Below are 13,609 nucleotides of genomic sequence, written 5' to 3' on the forward strand. Positions count from 1 at the left end.
CGAGCAACTTCGTGTAAAAAGATCGTTAGTGTAGATACAGCTATTGATTTCTGATGACTAGGAAACTTTTTTTCCTTTTTCTTTTGCTTAACTCACAGGCTGCATTCGATAATCGTCGAAATTCGATGTTCGGTTTATGTAAAAGCGAATGTTTGAGAGACATTTACCGCAATTAGACGAAAATACTTCAATTTTTTAATGTTTAATTCGAGAAATTAATACCGGTATTGGTCGAGGAAACCATTATGCTAACTGAATTCGTCTTTTGTAGAAACCATCCTTTATCTGATAGAAGGCGAACTCGCTAGAGATATTCTTCGAGATCGAATATTCTACAGTATTCAATCTTTGTCAAATTGCTATGCGGAGATGATAATCTCAGGCTCTAAGCTAGACAAACTTCTTTCAAAATCATTTCGGATTTGATTTTGAATGGATAATGTTTTCGTCCGAATATTCTTTACAAACATTTTTTCAATTTTTTTACTGGATATTATATTCGCTTTAAGTAGCTTTATGTGGTTGGCATAAGTAGAGTTCGATACGACTCTTATACCACTATAAAATCATTAGTAAAGATAACGGAGTGTTAAAACTCGTAAAGATCTTTCTACGCGCTTTAGTAAAGCTGTATAAACACATGATTGCGTTTTTATCAATGTTCACATTGGGATATAATACATTACTGTCTTCTAATCTGTCCAGAAGTGATAGAAGACGACGGAATCATTCGGGAACAAATGTCCTTCTCGTATTCAATGGAAAGCGATTAGGTTTAGTGGTAGAAAAGTTCGGAATGGAGCGTTGCCGAGTCACTCAGCAAAAATGGATGTGGTAATAAGGGCTGGGAAATATCAACCTGTCACTCCGATATAGTTTTCAAATTCATCTTGGCAGAAATATTGGTGGCTTTATCTTAGCTTCTCTTTACCATTCCCAACCTCTCTTTTTGCTTTCCAACCCCTGTTAGGATAGAATGACCAAAACTGGGAGTAGGGGAGAGTAGTTTTGAATTCTTCTTACATACGAATAATTTACCGTAATGAACGGGATCCTCTTTCTCCATCCCTCCGAAAGTCCGTTTAATAGTGGCATATTAGATCATACGGCTGCTAGACACGAGATATTAAAATTTCATTTACAAAAGAGAACTGAAACAAATTCGTCAGTTATTTCGTTACAGTATTTTCTACTTTATTTGTAAATCTGATAGAAAAAAAAAACTCTTCAAAGATGGAACGAAAAAAATAATAATAATAAAAAGGTGTTTGAAGGAGGAAGAAAAAGACATCGCTGTGTTCGAGAACGCTATAAAGTTCAATTCAGTTGATGATTGACTCTGCTACCAGCTGGAGTCTCCAAGGCAGATTTCTTGGCTAATGAATAACTGGATGGATCTGAAAATAGTTTCTTTTTTCTCCTTTGTTTGTATCCGGTTGAATAGTTTTCATGAAAATACAATATATGGATTCACTAGTACGGTAAGACTGCATTAAGAAAAAAAAGAATTTTTTTATAGTGTCTTTTGGTAATAAGAATTGAAAAGTGGAAAAATTAAACAGAAGTAAAAACATTCTGTATTCTTAATTGAAAAGTTTATATTAAAAACTTTTATTACTAAAATGCGGATTTTTATGATCTATAAATTTAAAAAAATACAGCTGTATTTACTTAGTTAATTTTAATTCTGTAAAATAATTATTTTTGTTGACTCTTTTGCAATTTTTAATTAAATGTAAATCTAATTATTAGTTTTATTGTTAAATCGGTTTAAGAGATTTGCCATTTAAACTACTCTAAACTTTTTGATAAGATGTAATAAAAATTACAGTTAAATTTTTAGTATGGATATATTTTTATATATTTAATCATTAGGGAAAAACACAGATTAAATTAAATTTAGTAAATTCTTTTTATTCATCACAATTTATTTTCAATAAATTTAGTATATTTTAAAACTTTATTTCCGTATCCATATATAAAATAAAAATTAAATTGTCTCTTGCTATCTAAAGATTTATTTTTCTTTTGTTCGTTCTTCTCAACAGATTTAAGTACGTTACTAAGCATATTGTAGTTCGAATGATAGAGTAAAATTTATATTTAATAAATGGAAAGGATTCTGATACTTTTTATAGTATCCTAAGGCAGTCTACAATTCTTTTCTAAAATCTTTCACTCTGCATTTTCCTCTTAATGCTAAATTCTGTAGTAAATATTAAAATCAGGGAAGAAAGACATGTGATGTTAGATGGTAATTTTCATCGCCAGAATATTACATTTAGCACTTTTTGCAAAGTAACCCAAATAATATCTTCACACTCTAAAACATGCACTTCCTTTAGCTGGAGTAAACATCCTTGAATTCTTTCTAACTAAATTTAATAATAAGTTTTGAGTAGATACTGCAATCTCATCTTATTTCATTAACATTTTAAATTTATTTAGAATTTATAAAAGCAACAACTTTTAACTTTTATTTTATTAAATAATAAGTAAATTTATTACATAAGATAATATATTACAAAATTTTATAATATTGTATTACAAAAAATAATAATAAAATAGCAATTATTATATACTTTCATATTATAGGATTTTTATTATACGTGAAAGTAATCAATAATAAACCTGGAAAGTATAAAATAGTTTATTTATTATAAATGATTTAAGTTGTAAAACGATACATTAAAATATTATTTCTTCTAGAAAAATAAAATAAAATATATAGACCTATTTTTAGTTATACAGCGGCTTAAATAATCAAATAAATTATTAAATTTTAATACAGGAAAATAAGATTAAATTATTAAAAATGAATCATCTGAATTCTAAGTAGCTTAGCAACGAACTTGTAAAATATCTTGAAAAATATCATAATATTTAAGTATTTATTAAACAAAATCATAGTAAGAAAGTATATCAAAGTTAATTTTTAATGTAAACTATTCGATTAAAATTATTTCTACCGGAATAAATGCTAATTTTCTCTTTTTGGTGTAAGCGCTATAGAGTCGACGGAAGCCATAAATCATAGGAGATGTTTATGTTTTGAAAATTAGATAATTTTAAAATTTATTAAGAGAAAAATAAAAATAGCAAAGAGATATGGGCGAGAACGTAAAGGAAGAAAGATTTTCAACCACAATGGCAAAAGATGAAAAATGGTTAAGTAAAAAATAGTTTAAGAAATATTAATCTCTTCAACAGACTTGATATCTCTCACATCTGGAGATAAAAGTCATTGTTGTCCAATCCTTTCATTATTATTATTATTTTTTTTTTATTTTAAAATAATAATTTATAACACTCGCTATGTACTTTTTACGAGCTGTTATTTTATCGATTATTTAAATTTAGGTAAAGAATTGTGTTTAATCATTTGTAAAAATACTAGACTTTTTTATACAAGGCCTACTTGTCTTTTATCTACACTATAATTCCGCATTCGTATAAGATAATAACATGTTAGGGTCTATACTATACATAGTAAACGCTTAAATTGACTATAATTATAGGTCCTGAGAGTAGCAGTTACTTATGGATTTTTTTCATTCATTCTCTTTACTAAAAAATTGATTAAAATAAGCATATAGCATAGAAGAAAGTTCAAAATATCATATAATTTACCTCTTTATATTATATAAAAATAATAGTTATAGCTTACGTATCTAACATTAAGCTTTATTATTTTTATGGTACCTGATGGTGAAATCATTAATAAATGGCGAATAATAAGCATTAACATCGTAGGCCTTCATTGATAATAAGGGATAGAGTAAATGGATGCTGCTATTGTACCAAATCAGTTCCCTAGAGAAATCACGTTTGCACACTTATCAAAGTAAAAACCTTTCTATACCAACTCTATTATGTCTGTAATTAACTAAACTAACTGATATAATTAATCTGTGGGAAGTTATCGTTCATTACGCTAACTAAAAGACTTTATTCTGAATAGGTAAAGGATCTCATTAATTTAAAACATCTCTTAACTTAATAGTTTGGCGCTTGAAATCGAGAATAATATTCTGATTAATTAATCTTAAAACACATAATTAACAGAATTTCTATTTTAAATATCTAATTTCGTATATTGAATAACAATTAACAATGCGTTTATTTAAATAAATTTTTGTCAAGTATGCATGTGACACGCTTGATTACGTCATGTAGAAGATATTTTATTACTTATCCTCCTTTATTATCGTCCTATTCATTATTTTTAAAAATAGAAAAAGAAATTATATATAACTTTTAGTAAAAGATACTTTAAAACTGGAAACAAGCATTCGAAAGAATTCGAGTGTTTACATAATTCTTAGGAGATGAAAGTTCGCTATCACAAAGTTTACAAAGAAGTTTTGTATTTTGAAAGGATATTAAATTTTGACATTTAGTGATAAATTTATCACATAAAATCACGAAATCTTTTGCTGATAAATATAAAAGCATATAGTTAAACTGAAATAAGTTATTTTAAAAATTGTTTATAATTTATATCCACTTCTTAAACTTTATGAACTATCTTCACAATGAAGTAAATTTTGACAGATGTCTCACATGTTTTGTTATTGTGTTTAATAGAAGGCAAATAAAACATTATTTAACGCGAATACGCATAGCATGTTTTATGTGTAATATCCTCTATAAGCCGAACTCTACGTGCCTACGTCCCCATAAAGAAGTATAGCACGTTTTATTTTTATAAATATATTTCTTTTTATGATTTATTTTTGATTGAATGATTTGCTGACGTTGAAAAAATGCACAGACGATAGTTTAAAAGTTTCTGATTTATAAATTAATAAAATTCATTTATTTGTAGAAGGTTTAAATAATGATAAATAAAAGTTGCAAAGCATCGAAAATTCAATATGTTTTTCTATTAATCCTATCTATTTTTATATTTATATTTTCATTTATCTTTCATCTTTGCCTTATATTTTTGAACTGAGTGATAATAAAAAATACTAAAAACTACATTAAAAGTATTATTTAAACTTATAATCTTATATCACACTGCTTTTTAATCAAATATTAATTTAAAAGTTACATTAAAGTAGCGATTAAATATCATAAAATAACAAACGGGACATTATTTTATTGATAAATAATCATCAGTTTTTTTAAAATATTGATCGTAGTGAGATTTCTAAACAAGTAATTTAGTGACTTAATGAATTTCATATGCTGCAAGACGAGTGATTTTTAAAAATCCGCTTAAATAATTTTCAATTTAAAAGTACACGTGTTTAAGCTTACATTTTTTTTTTTCATTAAATTTAAATATATTTAAAGAAATAATATACAATAAATTTACATTTTTTCTATTTTAGGATGGACGCGTTTTACATATTTGCATATTATAAATAAGAATAAAACCAATTTTTTAAAATAAATATTCTTAAATGTTTGTTTAAAAAAACGCTTATATATTCTTAAACGATAATAAAATAATCAAACATTAGAAAATTACAGCAGTTAAGCTGAAATGACTGTAAAAGAACCGTTTTATTTAATCTTCCGGAGCATAAATTACGTTAAAAAGTGCTTTACACGCTTGTAACGTCAATAATACTTCAACACATACTGAATTTGTAATGCCATAGTCTATATATTAACCAATTTGTGTCTTTCAATACAATATTGAGCCATAAATTTTGTGAAAATCGTCATACTTATAAATATTTCAAAATACAATACTCGTGCAGCTTGTTGATTACCTTTGTAGATTATTTCTAAGCATTGAATCATATCGAATTGTATTTTATATTTTGTTATCCATATACAATTGTTAAAATTATTGTTTCGATTGTTTTATTCATATGATCTACAGATAGATCCGTAACTATAACCCAAGCGAATGTATACGTCAATGTACTTTCCTCACGCTACAGAATCGTAATATTCTGTTACGTTCGCTTTATTAATTCAATTGCCCAATATCATTTATTATTAAATGTGGAATATCCAAAATCATTTTCCAATCATTTTGCAGTATGAAGAGATAAGAAATATAAAGATTTAAGTAAAATATTTGCTTCGGACTATTCTCATTTATTTACTATTACAATTAAATTACTTTACTTACAAATATGAAATTAATTTTATTACGTAAAGTATTTTAAATTTAATAAGTAGACATTTTGTATATGAAATTTAATTCTTTAATTAACAAAACACTAATTTAAAATTAAATTTACTATGCGCTAAAAGAAATAAATTCATTTTGAATTAATTTTGCTATGCTTAATTTATTTTTATATCATTAACATTTCAATATATTACTTTATAAATAATATGAATAATAACTATTTTTTAAAATTTAATATTTTATTAATAATTAGCAAGCCTTTTATAATTTATTCAACATGAAATATGTGTTTGTGTTTTAAAGATGCAGAGTTTAAAAAGCATAAATTTTAATTATTTTTAAAGTTATTTTAGTTTATGTAAGCAAACAAGAATTAAATAAACTTTATAATATAATATTTATTAATATTAATGTATATTTTTACATCAATATATATTAATAATGATTCAAGGATGTTTACAATATCTAAAACTTTATAAAATATTTTTATAACAATAAAAATATAAAAACTTGATATTTAACTTTAAGAATAGATATTTAGTTTTTTAAATAAAATAATTAACATTTTCCAATCCGTTTTAAACCGTTTACAAACATTGAAAAATAAATGTTTAGATCATAAAATCACAAGAGGTCGAAATTTATATTTGAGTTGTTCCTTGGATATTAAATAAAATAAATAAAATATAAGGTTTTTCGATGTTTCAAGTAATTTATATTAATAATGTTTAATTTATTTTCTTTTATTATATAAAAATTTAAAATTTCAGCTACTTATTATATAAATTGAATCTTTTGTCGCTACGTTGAATCAATAGAAAGGAATGCAAAAATGTTTTTATTGCTTTCTAAGTTGACTTGAAGGAAAATAAAAATTTTTGTTGTTTCGGTACAAGTTTTCTGTTTAGAAATTGGAGAAAACTGTGCATGCGAGTCAGCTAGCGAGTAGTTGAGTTCTCCAGTTGGATGTTAATTAAGTGGCTATCTTGTACGAGTAATTATCCGGGAATTTCCTATCTCCCGAGCAAAGAGTTTCTGGAAATAAAACCGGTGCATAAAAATGGCCTTAATCGACTCGTATGAAAGAAAAGCCTGGTCGACTACCGAAAGTGTTATCGCCGCTTCCTGAGTCTTGTATCTCCTACGAAATGAGATCGGCGGAGTATAGCAAAAAGAGATGCACTCGAACATTTTTCGGCTTTTATCTGTTTCCGGAAGGAATATCGGAAGTCAACCGGACGTTTTATCCGCAAGAGATACCTCTTTCTAATGATATTAGGTACTTAAAACATCTCTAAACTCGTGTCAAGAGGCCTTAAATACATATTTTGACGATAACTTTGATTATAAAATTTCAAACTTTCAACCCATCCACGCTAGTCCAGATTGTTGAGTGTTATAAAAGTATTCATTTAATTCGTTAACTTAATTTGTCTTTAATATAAATTTATATTTTTATTGTTAAATTATATATATATATATATAATTTAAACATTTTTCCCTAAAAGCTTCTCTCTTATATAAACATAAAGAAGCTTTTAGATAAATTGTTTTGAGTATTTCATATTTTTAAGTAGATTGTGTTTATCTATTTAAAAATAAATTTTTTAAGCAAAAACGATGTAATCTGTATAAATTTGAAATAAATAATCATTTTTGATGGTATTATTAATGAATTAAACAGATAAATGCTTACTTTCTACTTCTTACAGAGAAGAACCGAAAGAGAGAAAAAAATTTTTCGTTGGAATTCGGAAAAGGTCATATCGTGCGCTCTGTTGTGTCATAAAGCGGAAGGCAGTAGTCAGTACAAACCGCTTTTTCCTCTCAACATTGCTTTTATCGATTATGAAGACTTATCAATGTTTATATAGAATAACTCAAGTGGATTCATAAAGTTTGAACGTAGCAAAAAAACTAGGCCTTTATTCTACTTTTATTGTTATACCAAGAAAATAATTCAAAGCAAAAAATGAAAGATCAGTTCTATCAAAATAGTCCACCAGATGTTTTTCCATGTTTATACTAAAACTTTTAAGTTGAAAAATTATATATGGCATACAAATATATCAGAGGCCTTCTTGGTGGGTAGGCTTCTAGAGTCAATACTATTATAGCTACATATGGAATGTCGATCTAGAAGTTAAAATATTCTATATCCATTGTTTACATTCATTATTTTAAAATAATTATGATAATTATTCTTATAATTGCGCTAGTGTGTAAGCCTGTTCTTTATTTAGAGTTCAATCTATTAAAAAAAAGAATGGAATTGAACTTTGTTATGTATGTATCTTTTCTATTAATCTTATAAGACATAATAAAGCATTAATTTCATAACAAGAAAAAACCATTTTATTATATTCATACCATTTAAGTCAACCAACTTGTTAGATGCTATTCGTGCAACAGTGCTTTTATTGTTTTTGTTAGTTGGAAAGTTTTTTTTTTAAACTATGCATATAATTCTCCAACAGGATATGTTATTAATATTTAAAGAATCGAAATTACATTGAGCATGCGTTATTTTAAAAGATAGTAGAACAATGACACTTTTTGTTTCACTGATATAAATGCTTGCGCCACTCATCATTTTAATTTAACTAGGTGCCTAAGATGTCATGAGTTAGTTTTTCTTTACAGAACTTCTCTGTTATAACAACTTTCGTAGAAGAAACACATCTGTCTTCTAGACGATTTTTTTATTGTTTTCTTTTTAATCTTCAGTTTCTACTTCCTTTTCGTAGCCAACACGTTAAAAGAATGAAACTATCTCTTTAGACCTTTTATATATATGTAATCACCATTTATCTTACGAGAGAGAGATCAGTTTTCTTTTATTATATCTTCAAACAACGTTAAGAAAAAGAAAAAATAATAATAATTTGAGTTAAACTTATAGATGAAACCATTAAAAAAAATACATTTGTTGGTTTTCTAACATGATGCTTGTTTAAAGTAGCATCAATTTAATTTTATCGTTGTTAAAAATCTGATTTAAAGTTTTAAATAAATTACATCATTTAATGTGAAAAATTACGTTTTACTTATTGAGGTTTAATATTTAATTATTTATAAAAATATAACTTTTTTATGCACTTTAAATCTAATTTAACGGTAATAAACTAATAAGAATTTTAAAGAATTAATATAATTACTTATTTTATATCATAAGTATTACATTAAAAACTACTTACTAATTTTTCCGGTAAAAAAATTGAAGTAAATGAACTGTATTAATGAAAATCACAGCAGAAATTAAACATTAATAATTAAACTTACCAAATATATTTAATTAATCCATTTGTCTATTAATATCTCAAGATTCTTTAACATAATCACAATTTTATTACATTTTTTTATATCCTGCAATTTTATATAACATTATAAAGAAGTTTATTTTGAAAGAAAAACAAAAAAAACGAAAAAACTGGCGAAGAAATCCAATTATCTCATTTTAATAAAAAAGGCGGATACAAATTATTCAATTAAATGATTTTAAATACGTTTAAGCAATAATTTTAATCAATAGCATTTTAGAAAGATATTAATTTTTTAAATTAATCTTTTATTGCTATTACCATAAAGTTTTGTTTCAGGAGACGAAGATTTATGACGCTATTACTGATAATTATGAGTAAATTTAAGCATTGATATAGTCTTAATTTATAATCTTTTCCTAATTACTTAATTTTAGAATGTGTAATAAAATGTTTAAAAACTTTATCGAAGTTTAAAAGTATCGAACTTTGTTTGTCTTTCATCTCCTTTTATTATAGGTAACTCTATAAGCAATGCATGTTTAGAAGTCGCCTAATAAACTGGTGGATTTTTTCATTTATTTTTTATTATTATTATTATTTTTTTTAATAATACTACGATGCGTTTTGATGAAATTCAAATTTGACATGGTGTAGTTGTTACCATCTGCAACCCTAAATTAACATATTCAAACACCGGAAAGTCAGAAAAGGATAAAAATTCCTCAGTGTGGCAGAAAAAGGTGTTGTTCAATTCACTCCGGCTCGACTAATAATATACTTTTTGTGTCAACGACCGCCATGCCATCTGGTGTCGAGAAAAAGCTCTCCGAGGAAGTTACCAATTTACTCCGTACACCTTCACTGCAGACAGGTGGTGCACAATTGAAAAAGGAAAAAAAAAATTAAAAAAATACTAGATGCAACAATGACGTCGAACGACAATAGTGAACCAACGGATAATTATCTAAACACTATTCTAATCTCTATTCTGACCATTCAATTTCTTGCGTTACACTTACTGGATGACTGTAGATCCTTCTTTATACAAGCTTTCGGTCAGTTGGTCTCAGCTTGAATTGAAAACCGCTTTGGGGTAGAACGCTCTCATTGTGATGTCACCTCACCCCATCCCAGCAGTTTCCTCTGGGCAACAATAGCGGTGAAAAACGTTTGATCTATTCTGATGTAGTCAATCGTATCCACTAGTCCAGACTCTCTCTTGTTATATATCTGGAAAAAGTCGAAGTAAAGCGAGCAAAAGAAATCAATAAAGGAAACGGCTTCGATGCGTCTTCTCTTGTTGACGGCTTGAAACGTGTTAGTTTGCAAGAGACATTAATCGTTTTGCTAAACTGTAACAGTGATTCTTACAGATTTTTCCCGTCGTAACGAAGATCGTTTCATTATGTGACTAACGTCTGTCGTGACGTCTGCACTTTCTCCATCCGTTAATAACGTGGTAATGAAAGGTTAAGCTTCAGATTAATGGCTAATCGGGTTAAGTTTATTTATTTATTTTTTAATTCTAAGCTTGTGTTCAAAGCCTCTACTAAGACATTATATTTATATAAAGCTTATATAAATTTATATACGTGTAGGAATCATATTTATACTTCTTTAGCCAAGTTTTATATTGTCATTTAGAAACTGAATTACAATCACTATATGTTTTAGTGGTGAATAAATTTTAAGTGTAGATAACCTTAATATTAATTAATTATTATTTAAGTGGTGATGATGGTTTTATGGTGATAAAAGCTTTATATAGGATATACGTTTAGGGCATTTTTAAAATCAACAAAACTATAGCAAATTATAAAGATATTGTTCCATAAAATGACAGTGTTGTTTGTATGGTTGGAGTTTCTAGTAGAAGTTACAAATTAAGAAACGAAGTTAAATCTACGGCATTCATTCTACTTCCTAAATTTGCTTGAGGCATGGCATAAAATGTTGGGCCTCAATAAAACTCAATGTCCCGCATCGTCGACCCTTTTTAACAAGATACCATATAAGATAATTCTTATTCTTAACGATTTAAATCCTACTTACACTCATATAAATGCATAAAATAGAAAGTTTGCAGATAAATTTGAAATAAACGTTATTTTTAAGTTTACTGGAATAAAATGTAATTATGAAGTTTATTTATTTTCTCTTCTATTGATCTTCGGATATGATGATGCTTAGAATACTCAGAAAATTGTTATTCCTGAAACAAGCGGAAATTGTTGAACAAATTAAAGCCAATGTATTCGAAAATTGCAAAAATATGCAAAATTTAGGACATTGATTAATGATTAAAGCGTAGAAAACATCTTTTGTATTTAATTTTCAGTAAAAATATTCATCTCAATTTTTAATAACGCTTACAACTGAATATTTAATGAAGTTTCTGTATTTAATACTTATGCCTATATTCAAAAATAGAATATTTAAGCGTAAAGGTTCTTACATTGGATATTAATGACGATAAAAAATTTAAAAAATAAATAAATTCCGGCATTAATTTATATTCCAGTTCATCTTTATCGTATATTGTCATTAGCACTCTTCAAGTGCAGCCTATCCACACAAAAACTTTATTCATATTCCGTCGAAGCCTCTCTCGAAACAGCAGATAAATTCATTTGTTTGAAAAAATAAATAAATAAAATTAGGCTTTTCTTTTATAAACCAAGTGTTTTTTGAGCAAAATGCAAGTAATTTAAAGTAAATTTTAAACAATTTTTTTTTAATATTTCGAATTTTTCTTTAAAGTCCAGATATTAAAACAAATTAAGAAAAGAAATCTTAACTTGTTCGTTTATGTTAATAGATATTATGTCGTTTCTTTCAACGATTATTATTATTATTATTATGAAAAAAATATCAGTTGCAGTTCTGAATAAAAACTGGATATTTTATTCTCTTGGGTATCGTTAGCTAAAGTACAGAAAAGGGCTTCTTCCTCAAGAATAATCGATCTGCGTTGTCTTGGGACCTATAGACTACCATGCATCACCGTCTTAGTATTTCAGATATTTTCAGCTATCTGCTGGCTGTCGGAGTTTAAAAATTTTGGCAAGAAATAAATGAATAAAACATCAAAAGAAAATTTTCTAGAATAAAAATTATTATGTACCGATCAAATTTAAATTAGTTCGATAAAGTTTTACCAATTAATCAATAATAATGACTAATAAGTTTAGCCTTGAGTAAAGACACGCGTTTTATTTATCTTTTTTATTATTATTAATACAGGTAGAAATTTATTACAAAAAAAAAAAAATCTCTGCTCCTAAAAGTGCAACATTCCTTTCAGTAAAAAGTTTCAACGATAGGCTATTAAAATAAAGTGCTCTTTTTTTAACCTGTTTCTATTATTACAAAAATAATGACGGACACTGCTCTATCGATTTAAAAACAAACGTCTTTTCTCCAGAATGCTCGCTACTACGCTTTTTTTCCTCATGCAACTTACGTTTAAAAATTATTTCAACAACTCTCGAAGGACTACAAAAGAAACTTGAAAGAATAATAATGCAGTAATTATATTAATTTCCATTACGTTATTAACGAGATATTTTTATCATTTTTAAAATACTTTTTTGGAAGTTTAATCATGTTTATTGTTGTTTCTAATGGATGACAATAAGAAACGTTAAAATTCGTAGGTCTACATAATTTGAGATAAGTATACTTATCGAGATAAGTGTTGTTCTTTATCCGGTTTCTGAGTAAAATATTTTTACTTTGTAATTATATACTTAAGTTTATACGTGTAATTATACGCAAATTTAAGCTAAAATAAAATGTTAGAAGACTTTTTTTAAGTTTAGAGAAACAATTCACGGTTAATAATTTTAGTGGTTAGGTCATTGTTGTAAGCTATTAACTCTTAATATATCAAATATCAAATTATGCATGACAAGAGGAGGTCTAGAAAAAGTCAACCATGACGCAATTTATAATATCCGATTTGTGATTCTTTTAATTAATTTTGATAAATTTCATGCTTAAGAAAACATTTTACAATTCGATTTGGTAAATTTATATGAACTATATTACTTCACTGCATCGTACTATTCTATAATTAACACCAGCTCATTTTTTTGTAGATGTTTATCGCTTCGAGTTATCTTCCGCGCATTTATCTTTCTCGTCATTTATATACATCTTTTGACAATTTTAACATTAATTTTAAGTTTCATAACGGATTCACTCAGCGATTGGGTTCCCATCAGGTTGAATTTTCTAAGAATGTCAT

This window comes from Centruroides vittatus, unplaced genomic scaffold, assembly GCF_030686945.1.
Source record: "Centruroides vittatus isolate TY-2023 unplaced genomic scaffold, ASM3068694v2 contig_391, whole genome shotgun sequence".
Classification (NCBI taxonomy): Eukaryota; Metazoa; Arthropoda; class Arachnida; order Scorpiones; family Buthidae; genus Centruroides; species Centruroides vittatus.